Source organism: Euprymna scolopes, chromosome 17, assembly GCF_053919585.1.
Source record: "Euprymna scolopes isolate OS-2025 chromosome 17, ASM5391958v1, whole genome shotgun sequence".
Lineage (NCBI taxonomy): Eukaryota > Metazoa > Mollusca > Cephalopoda > Sepiida > Sepiolidae > Euprymna > Euprymna scolopes.
The window spans coordinates 113,546,640-113,557,455 of NC_136498.1; the positions used below are offsets into that span (position 1 = coordinate 113,546,640).

At 36.6% G+C, this 10,816-nt stretch overlaps 1 pseudogene; it reads right to left on the reverse strand.

Moving 5' to 3' along the window:
* Nucleotides 1-250: 250 nt before the first annotated feature.
* On the reverse strand, nucleotides 251-367 carry LOC145297431 (5S ribosomal RNA; annotated as a pseudogene).
* Nucleotides 368-10,816: the final 10,449 nt, after the last annotated feature.

Sequence of the window (10,816 nt, forward strand, 5' to 3'; positions counted from 1 at the left end):
AAAAACCTGTTGCATAGACGACAGCCTCCTACGGGATTACTCTATAGAATCCTCATTCTGGCATACAATTGACTACATCAATCACTGCACGGAGAAAGGCAGTGTGTTCAACCTCCATCCATCCCATCCATAGCCTTTTGAGCCCCTGGAGGGGCATAGGCCATCTACAACTTTGTAGATGCATTTGTAGCAAGGTGTTTTTTTTTTACAGGGTGAGGGTGCTGGTCCCACGCACAACCTTCCCAGAAGGTACATACAGCGCCTCGCCTTCCCAAATGGTCACCCATCTGGTACTGGCCAGGCTCAATGTTGCTTAACTTCGGTGATCTGGTGAGAACCGGTGTGTCAACGTGATTGTGCCGTATGTGTTCTACCTGGGCAGAAGTGGAGTTTGTGGAATTCCTAGTCACTAATAGTGGTATTAAGTCCATGAAGAGGATGACAGAAGCTATTCTCCAATTTTCCTACACCTACAGGTATTACCAGCATCAGGCCATGATTTGGATTTGTGAATCAGATATTATATGCTTTTTCCCAAACAAAGATGATGGCACTCTTCCGGGAATTGTTGAAAACGAAGAATAGAAATTCTATTGGAATGATACACTGGAATGCCTGTTTCAGGAATCAAAGAGGATAATAGTGGAGAAAATTGGAAAGGGCGTTCGAACGTTTAAAATGAACAAAGCGACTAGATTGGCAACTGACTACAGCAAAACACGGATTTCCTATTTTTTATTTCAAAAACATGCAGATGTTCTAACGAGCTGAACATGGGGTGCGAGGAGAGTCATTGGAAGATTATTCTGACTGGTTCCCATTTCACCAGTAAGGTAAAATCTCGATATACACCAGTGGAAGGTGAAGCCTTTACCAATTGTCTACAGATTAGAGTTATGCCGAATGTGTATACTTGGGTGCCCAGATTTATTGGTGACGGTCGATCATTTACCATTGGTAAAAATATTATCAGACTCTACATTAAAAAATATTAAAAAACCCTCCGCCTGTTTAATTTTTAAGAAAGGATGCTGATGTAGAAGTTCAAGATAAAGCATCATTCTAACTGTGCATCCCGATATTCTACAGGCATCTTACATTAGAACTCTACTCAGACCATCGACTCTACGATGCAAGCTGTGACCTCATTGATGTACTGAAGTGATCCTAAGCTGAATGTTATGATATGGGAGAGGAAAGAAAACCGGACCTTAGCAAACATAATCTGAAACGGTTTCCCCTAATTAAGGAACGACTTCCTGCCCATAGCTCAGGTGTTCTGGGTAATGCGTGAGGACCTCCAAGATGATATCAAAATAAGTCATATCTACTTTCACAACGCCCTTACATTTTTCTATAATTAGTTTGCCCTGGCAATTCATGCTTATTTAACATTTTTCTATAATTAGTTTGCCCTGGCAATTCATGCTTATTTAACATTTTTCTATAATTAGTTTGCCCTGGCAATTCATGCTTATTTAACATTTTTCTTTAATTAATTTGCCCTGGCAATTCATGCTTATTTAACATTTTTCTATAATTAGTTTGCCCTGGCAATTCATGCTTATTTAACATGAACTATTTCAATAGTAACTGCAGTGTCGTTTCTGGCTTCAGGTAATGTATTTTGATGATAGTGACGCTTTTGAAAAGTGTAAAGAACAGTGCTACCAATTAATCTAAATGTTATTAAATTGCCTGTTGAAAAAGGTAAATAAAAATGTGAATGTCATGAATGGGTTACCAGTTAGCAACCACGGGATTTGAGGAAATTGAAACAAATACATTGAGGACATTACCAAGGCTGCTGCAGAGAAAGTGGGCTCTCTCTACTATGCTAGAAAATTACTCACACCTGAAAGTATCCTGTACTCTACAAAGCCACCATTTGCCCATGCATGGAGTATTGCTGCCACATCTGGGTTAATGCATCTATCACTGGTTTCTCTCTCTTAGACAGGGTTCAAAACAAGTTTGAAATCTAATAGGTCCTGCAGTTTCGACCAAGCTCGAATCTCAATCCGATCAAAACAATGTTGCATCCCTGTGCCTATTTTACAAGTACTTTAATGGAATGTGCTCTGATGAACTCATAGTACTTGTGCCCCCTCGACATACACACTCTTGACCAACTCAGCAAGCAGCAAAATTACACCCCTTCACTTTTGACACCCCTAAAGGCTGAAAAGTCTTCTACTCTAATAGTTTATTTCCTCGAACTGCTAGACTTTGTAATTCCCTCCCTGCTTCCTGCTTCTCTGGCTGCAAAAGAAACTCCATGTTACAGATGATTTATTTTTGGTTTTGTGTACGTTAATTAATTGTTTCGGCAATGCATCTTTTTTTTTTTTTTTTTTTTTAGTAAATGGGAATTATCTCCCTTACATAATCCTTCTGAAGTGGTTTAATTTTAAATCTTTATTATCTATCTTTCCATACGTCAAATTGTAAGGAACGCAGGTGGAGCATTAGATGTTTTTGTTTTTTTTTATTCTAGCTGATGGTACCCAAGTCATTTTTATTTATTTTTTAATCTTTTGAAATCAGTGCTATGTATTAGGTACAATATAATATTCAACAGAGAATTGGCTCTGAAGTAATAACTACTAAATCTGCATGAATTAAACTATATTACGACCGAGCAAGATCGGACACCCACCCCTGTTAGTAAAAAAATAAACAGCAGTAGCAACAGCATCAGCATCAGCCACAACAACAACAGCAGCAGCAGCAGCAGCAGTAGTAGTAGTAGTAGTAGTAGTAGTGGTAATCAAATCAGCAGCAGTTAACTACTATTCACCCGCCTCCCTCTTTCCTCGCCTGCAGAGATAAGTGTATGATAGAGTTAAAAACCCCATTTAATCAACCCTTTTGTTAGAAACTTTAATGTGAAGAAGAGCTGAAGCCGGAAGCCGTAAAGAAAGACAAAATGATTGTCGGGGTGAGTGGAGGCGATGAACAGAGAAAGAAAGAAAGAAAGAAAGAAAGGGATCCATGCGTGTGCGTAGGTGTGTAGGGGATTCTCTGTTTCCCACCCAACAGCGTTTTTAAATAATACACAAGAAATCTTTCTACCCAACTATGAAAGCCCAATGGTGACACGACGCGAAAAACCGATTTACTCACAAAATTGAATTGGAATTCATTTATTTCAGAATTTTATAAATAAATAAACAAACTAGCTCTCCCTACTCGGCGTTGCTAAGGAGTAATTTTACTTTCCTTCATCACGAGTCGCATTTTCCGCTTGGTGCGGATTGCGAACCCACGTGACTTATATTCCGCCATTCCTTCCGATCCCAGGCAAGTTGGTTGATGGACGCCCAACTATTGAGAGATGTCCAATCTGAAACATTTTCTCTTCACCTTCTCCTTGGCTTTCCTCTGACTCGTTTGCCTTCTAACATACCCTCAAAGCATAACTTTGACAGGCCAACTGTTTAAGGGTTTTACTTTTGATTTTATCAAATAGAGAGGGTAGTTTGATGGAGGGTGAATATATATTTTTAATCAGGCGATGTCCCTTAATGAAACGCACTACGTGATATTGAAACACCTTGGCTAGTTGTTTAGTCCATATGATACAATCAAGGCCATATAAAACTAGAAAAATGGTAGGATGCTTCTACCGCTCCCGTAGATATCCCACTGCTGATGCAATTCTCTATCTAGCACAAATATTAAGCATTTTGTAGGCCTCCCTCATATTTTGTTTGTCTCTTTTTACTGAACAAAAGTATGGAAGCCGGTAGTTAACCAAATGAACATTTAGTAAAACCGTATTTCATATTTAATATACAAATGTTTCTAATATTATTAATCATTAAACTGTGTAAATCTTAAAACCTAACAAAATTATAACAAAAATTAATTATTAATTGCAGTTTGAAGACGATAAACAAAAGTTTTAAAAGATCATTAAGTCGGTTCTGCTTTTCCATAGTTCATATAGTTAACACAAGTCTGACGTCACGGAAACATGCGTACATTACTTACTTTACTTCCATTTGTAACGTTGTTATTAATTTTAAAACGTAACGTTTTCATTAATTTTCAAATGTATCGTGTTATTAATTTTAAAGCGTAACGTTTTCATTAATTTTAAAAAGTAACGTGTTATTAATTTTCAAACGTAATGTTTTAATTAATTTCCAAATGTAACGTGTTATTAATTCTAAAACGTAACGTTTTCATTGATTTTTAAATATAACGTTGTCATTAAATTTCAAATCTAACAATGTTATTAATTGTAAAATGTCACGTTGTCATTAATTTAAAAATGTAATGTTGTTATTAATTTAAAAAATGTAACGTTTTATTAATTTTAAAATGTAACGTTGTCATTAAATTTCAAATCTAACAATGATATTAATTGTAAAATGTAACGTTGTTATTAATTTAAAAATGTAACGTTTGTCATTAATGTAAAAATTTAACGTTGTCATTAATTTTAAGACGTAACGTGTTCATTAATTTTAAATGTAACGTTGTTATTAATTTTAAAGCGTAACGTTTTCATTAATTTTAAAAAGTAACGTGTTATTAATTTTCAAACGTAACGTTTTAATTAATTTCCAAATGTAACGTGTTATTAATTCTAAAACGTAACGTTTTCATTGATTTTTAAATATAACGTTGTCATTAAATTTCAAATCTAACAATGTTATTAATTGTAAAATGTCACGTTGTCATTAATTTAAAAATGTAACGTTGTTATTAATTTAAAAAATGTAACGTTTTATTAATTTTAAAATGTAACGTTGTCATTAAATTTCAAATCTAACAATGTTATTAATTGTAAAATGTAACGTTGTTATTAATTTAAAAATGTAACGTTTGTCATTAATGTAAAAATTTAACGTTGTCATTAATTTTAAAACGTAACGTGTTCATTAATTTTAAATGTAACGTTGTCATTAATTTTAAAATGCAACGTTATTATTAATTTTAAAACGTAACGTTGTAATTAATTTTAAATGTAACTTTTTAATTACTTAAAAAAAAATTAACGTTGGTATTAATTTAAAAATTAATTTAAAATTAACGTTGGTATTAATTTAAAAATTAATTTAAAAATGTAACGTTTGTCATTAATGTAAAAATTTAACGTTGTCATTAATTTTAAGACGTAACGTGTTCATTAATTTTAAATGTAACGTTGTCATTAATTTTAAAATGCAACGTTATTATTAATTTTAAAACGTAACGTTGTAATTAATTTTAAATGTAACGTTTTAATTACTTAAAAAAATTAACGTTGGTATTAATTTAAAAATGTAACGCTGTCAAAATTTTAAAATGTAACAATGTTATCAATTCTTAAAATGGACCCAAACGTGTTTAGAGATGTGCAAATAAGACTTTGACACTTTTTTCATGTGAAAAAAAAAAGAAGTTATTTACTTCGTCCAGCTTCACACATAAGTCACCGACACGTATTAAACACCACGTAACATGTTCGTTCTTTCTTTCTCTGTCCTGGATCTGATACTATTTCTTTTGTTTGAAGATACAGTCCGTTGTTGTGTTGTACCTATTTACTATGCCTCCCCACGGGACAGAGTTAGACACCAGGGTCGTTTTTTAACGTGGAGAAAAGGTACAAAAATAAAAAATTGTCTCAGTCGTGAAGGATTTCTCCTCCAGTGATAGAGAACAAGAAGTGCAGCATCTGAAGAACAGATACTACACTTTGTTCATTTATTTGCTTCCCCACTGAGCAAATTAGGCAGGAGGCCGTTTTTAATGTGGAGATAGGGGGAGGGGGGAGGGGGATCCAGTTCCCGAGAGGAGGGAAGTGGGAGCTGGATTAGAAACTGTTGGTATGAAGGGTTGCCCCTTCAGTGACCAAGGTCAGATATGTGGGGTTACCCCCACATATGGTCTTTGCTAGTCATAGCTGGTCATTGCTAGTCATAGCTTTGCAGCATCTGACGGAACAGATGGTGTTTATTTGCTCCCCCACCGAGCAAATTAGGCACAAGGCCGATTTTTAATGTGAGGAGTGAAGGGAGGGGGAAGGGAAAAAGGGGACCAGCTCCCGAGAGGTGGGAAATGGGAGCTGGTTAATGGTCAGGCATGTGGGGTTGCCCCCACATCTGGTCTTTGCTAGTCATAGCTAGTCATAGCTTGCAGCATCTGCCGGAACAGATGGTATTTATTTGCTCCCCCACCGAGCAAATTAGGCACAAGGCCGATTTTTAATGTGAGGAGTGAAGGGAGGGGGGATGGAAAAAGGGGACCAGCTCTCAAGAGGTGGGAAATGGGAGCTGGTTAAAGGTCAGGCATGTGGGGTTGCCCCCACATCTGGTCTTTGCTAGTCATAGCTGGTCTTTGCTAGTCATAGCTTGCAGCATCTGCCGGAACAGATACTACACTTTGATCTTGACCAAAAGGCCAAGTTGTGCTGTAGATAATTTTCTCCTAAGACCGGACGATCAGCGGCTCCCTTTTGAAGATGGAAGAATAATGGAAGATACTCGCATGCTCGTCAACCGTACACTCCAACTCACCACACGTTTCCCCCTTTCTTTTTACTTCCTCTTCTCTTTCCCTTTGATCTTGATGCCCATATATGAATCTCATTCCGTGACATCACGCTTTCGGCTTAAATGCCAACGTGATATTAACTCGGCTCGTGAGACGTCAATATCCACACTATTTAAATGACGGGGCCCGCGACTACGTTGTACATTTGGCAGCAGTCATTTAAATCGGCCATTTTTAAAATACCCAACATGACGAGATGTTTTTCATCATTTCATGTAAGTGGTTCAGGAAAAGAAGCGATGAGAGTAGAAATCCTTCTGGCCTCTGTAATAATGTTGTTTTATCGAGGCGTGGTAAATTGGAACAGAAACAGCGTTATACGATTAAGAGTTAATTTAACACTAACAGGTCCCGTTTCCCGGCGCTGCCCGGGGGAATTAATAAAATTGCTAACTAAAAAAATATTAAGTAATCTTTTTTCATGAATATGTACTTAAAATTAATTTACTGGTTCCCCGACAAAAGGAGGGTGTACCTTTAAATTCACCCTTGCCTGTTCGTCCGTACGTCCGTTCATCTATCCGCACTTTCCTCAATCACTACGCCTTGGAATTTTTTGGAATTTTGCACAAACATTAAACATGATATGAGTAAAAAAAAAAGTAACAGAACAGATTTTCCGGGAAAACTCCAGTTATCCCCCTAAGGTTGCCTTTCGGGTAAAAATGGTTAAAATTGACACTTTTGTGCTTATTAAAAAATTGATGGCTTTGATTTTTATAAAAATGTCTGAAAAGTTGTAACTAACTGATTTCTATATAATTTTGTTTGTCTATACTTCACGATAACTCTTGGATGTGCTCCAAGGGTTCTTTTAGGGCAAATAAAAACACTAAATTTTGGGACTATTTTACCATATTTGTCTAAAATTTTCTGTCTATGTGTATTTACCAGTTTTGTATGATGCTGAACTCAAATTTAAATATGTTAAGGCCTTGGGGGTCTTTTTGGGGCTAAATGCTAGATGATGGGCTTAGTCATTTTTTTTTTTTTTTTGAATGGTGCAGAACTCAAATTTACATATGTTAAGGCCTAAAACTGCACCGTTTGTTCATTTTCACCAGGATTTGACGTCCCCTGGGAACTTTTGAGGCTAAATGGTAGTGGGGGGCAAATGCTGAACTTAGTCATTTTTTATGCCTCGTTCACTATGCACTCACGGGGGCTCCATGCATACTTCACTTGTTTCTTTTAATTTTTGTTCCAACCCAGAGTTCTTCCCTTTTTGGGGAGCTATATATTTCTCACGTTATGAACCGACCGTGTATGTAAATATACTCGTGCGAAGAGGCAAGTAAATAGAAACAATTATATTGAACAAAAAAGCTGATCGTGTTAAAATAATAACATTAAAGGGAACGTTTGAATCTGTAACCGTAATGTATTGCGTAGTAAATATTAATATGTAGAAAGACAAACAATAAACCGGCTACACATGAAGAAGTTAACCTAGGGATAAAAGTAAGCGGTGATTTTGGGTTACGAAAGAGAATAAAACCTTTACTACTCTCTTAGTGAGATTACGTATTTGAGTACGTTCACTAGGAAAAAAATATTATTAAAAAGGAATAAAATGTATGTATTGTGAAACACGCTTTAGTAGTAACTGTGAATGGTGAGCGTAAAAGTTGTGCATAGGAAGTGTTTACTTATTATCCTACAATGTTGAAAGTTATTGAGGAAAAATCGTTTCTGTTTTATTAATATAGAATAGAAAAATATATAGATAAGAGGAGACGCGCATGTTGTTTAACCCATTTCCAAGCGTCCAAGACCGGTTTTTACCTCATTCCTACATCAAGGAGTTAAAGTTATTGCGCATATGAAAATAGTTCTATGATATTGCTACATCCCACTTACTAGATATGCAACTGAGAACCCTCACAATGAAGGGGTGGGAGTTTTCTGATTGTTGGGTTGATCAAGGTATTTATATTGCGGGGATACAAGAGCAGCAAGTCTGTCGGAACACGTTCCATTGAAGTACTTGCAAAACAAGCATAGAGACGCAACACTGAAGTGATGGGACAGGGATTGGAGCTTGATAGACAGCATGAGACCTATTGAGTTAGATATTCTTTTTGTACATTATCCAAGAGAGAGAGAGAGAGAGAGAGAGAGAGAGAGAGAGAGAGAGAGAGAGAGAGAGAAGAGCTAGTGTTTGATGCACCAGTCTAGATCATCATCATCGAAGATTCTATTGTCGGTATTGGTTTCTCCGATATTTTTGTAAGAGTTCTTTCAAGTTACCAACATCCTAAGAGAAATTATTTTTTGTGGAACGAACTGGATTCGAATGTAAGACATCCAGGTTATCGATCCGTGTCATTAACCACTAACCCATCACCACCTTCCACCAGCCCAGATGTGGCAATAGGCGAATAGCGGCTTTTTGGAGATATAGAATATTGGCAGGTATGAGAGGTTGTAAATGCAATCTCTCTTTGACAACAAGTGGTTGTTGCTTGGCAGTCATGTTATAGGTTAATCAGAAGTGAGTCATTCCATTATCTGGATGAGGTTAGCGGTCGGGTGTGGGGGAAATGTATAGCAGGTGGTTGAGTTCAGGAGTTTTTCTGATTGAGACGCCAGTCAACTTACGGTGGGAGTTTTAGCGTGGCCTTCGTAATATATTAAGAAGGCCTAAAAACTAAAGTCATGTAACCTGCTGACGTAATTGAATTTAGTCTATTTATTCTGGTCGGATGTCCCAAAAAACAACCAGAAGTAGATAATGTAGATAACGACAAAACCAAAAAAACTATTTTGGGAGATTTAACAAAAAAAAGGGTATTTTTTAAGATTAGGTCCACCTTTAAAATTTTCTTTTAAATGACACCTTACACAGGTTTTCGACTATGCTGAGTACGAAAATCGGATTGGAATTTTGCCGAAATAATTAGTTATCGAGATATAAACAGTTGTATTATGCATTGTCTTCTTTGGCGGCCATCTTTTTTTACGCGCGTGCAGTGTCAGTCATAGATGAGTAGATTTGTTTATGGCGCGCGCATGCACGTAAAAAAGATGGCCACCAAAGAATACAATGCATAATTCAACTTTTTATATCTCGATAAGTACTTATTTCTGCAAAATTTTAATGCGATTTTTGGTATTCGGAAAACCTATAAAAGTCATTAAAAAGAAAATTATAAAGGTGGACTTAATCTGAAAATTTACAAAAAAAAAAACCCATTAAATAATAACAAATGAATGGTACCAAAAGCAATATAAGTTACTCTTTTACCTACCTAAATAAGTTCTGTGTGTTTTAATGGAATTTAAAGTTTATATAAGGTTCGATAAATAACTAGTGTCGAGCTGCTAAGGTAAACAACAGAACGTATCAAGAAAAACACTACTGAAAGCGGTGAAATGGCACAAAACAGTCCAAATGTCCAGGGTCTCATACTATGCAAACGGTAAATGTTGCGCCGGGTTTGATTATCAGATTCGATGTCATACATCATACCCACCCCCACCTTATTCCTCACACATCATACACACCACCACCTCAATCCTCATACATAATACACACAACCACCTCATTCCTCATACATCATACACGCCACCACCTCATTCCTCATACATCATACACGCCACCACCTCATTCCTCATACATCATACACACCACCACCTCATTCATCATACATAATACACACCACCACCTCATTCCTCAAACATAATACACACCACCACCTCATTCCTCATACATCATACACACCACCACCTCATTCCTCATACATAATACACACCACCACCTCATTCCTCATACATCATACAAGCCACCATCTCATTCCTCATACATAATACACACCACCATCTCATTCCTTATACATAATACACACCACCACCTCATTCTTCATACATAATACACACCACCACCTCATTCCTCATACATAATACACACCACCACCTCATTCCTCATACATAATACACACCACCATCTCATTCCTCATAAATTATATGCACCACCACCTCATTCCTCATAAATAATACACACCACCACCTCATTCCTCATACATAATACACACCACCACCTAATTCTTCATACATCATACACACCAACACCTCATTCGTCATACATCATACACACCACCACCTCATTACTAATACATCATACACACCACCACCTTCTTCTTCATACATCATACACACCAACACCTCATTCTTCATACATCATACACACCACCACCACCTCCTTCCTCATACATCATATCCACCAACACCTCATTCTTCATACAACATACACACCAACACCTCATTC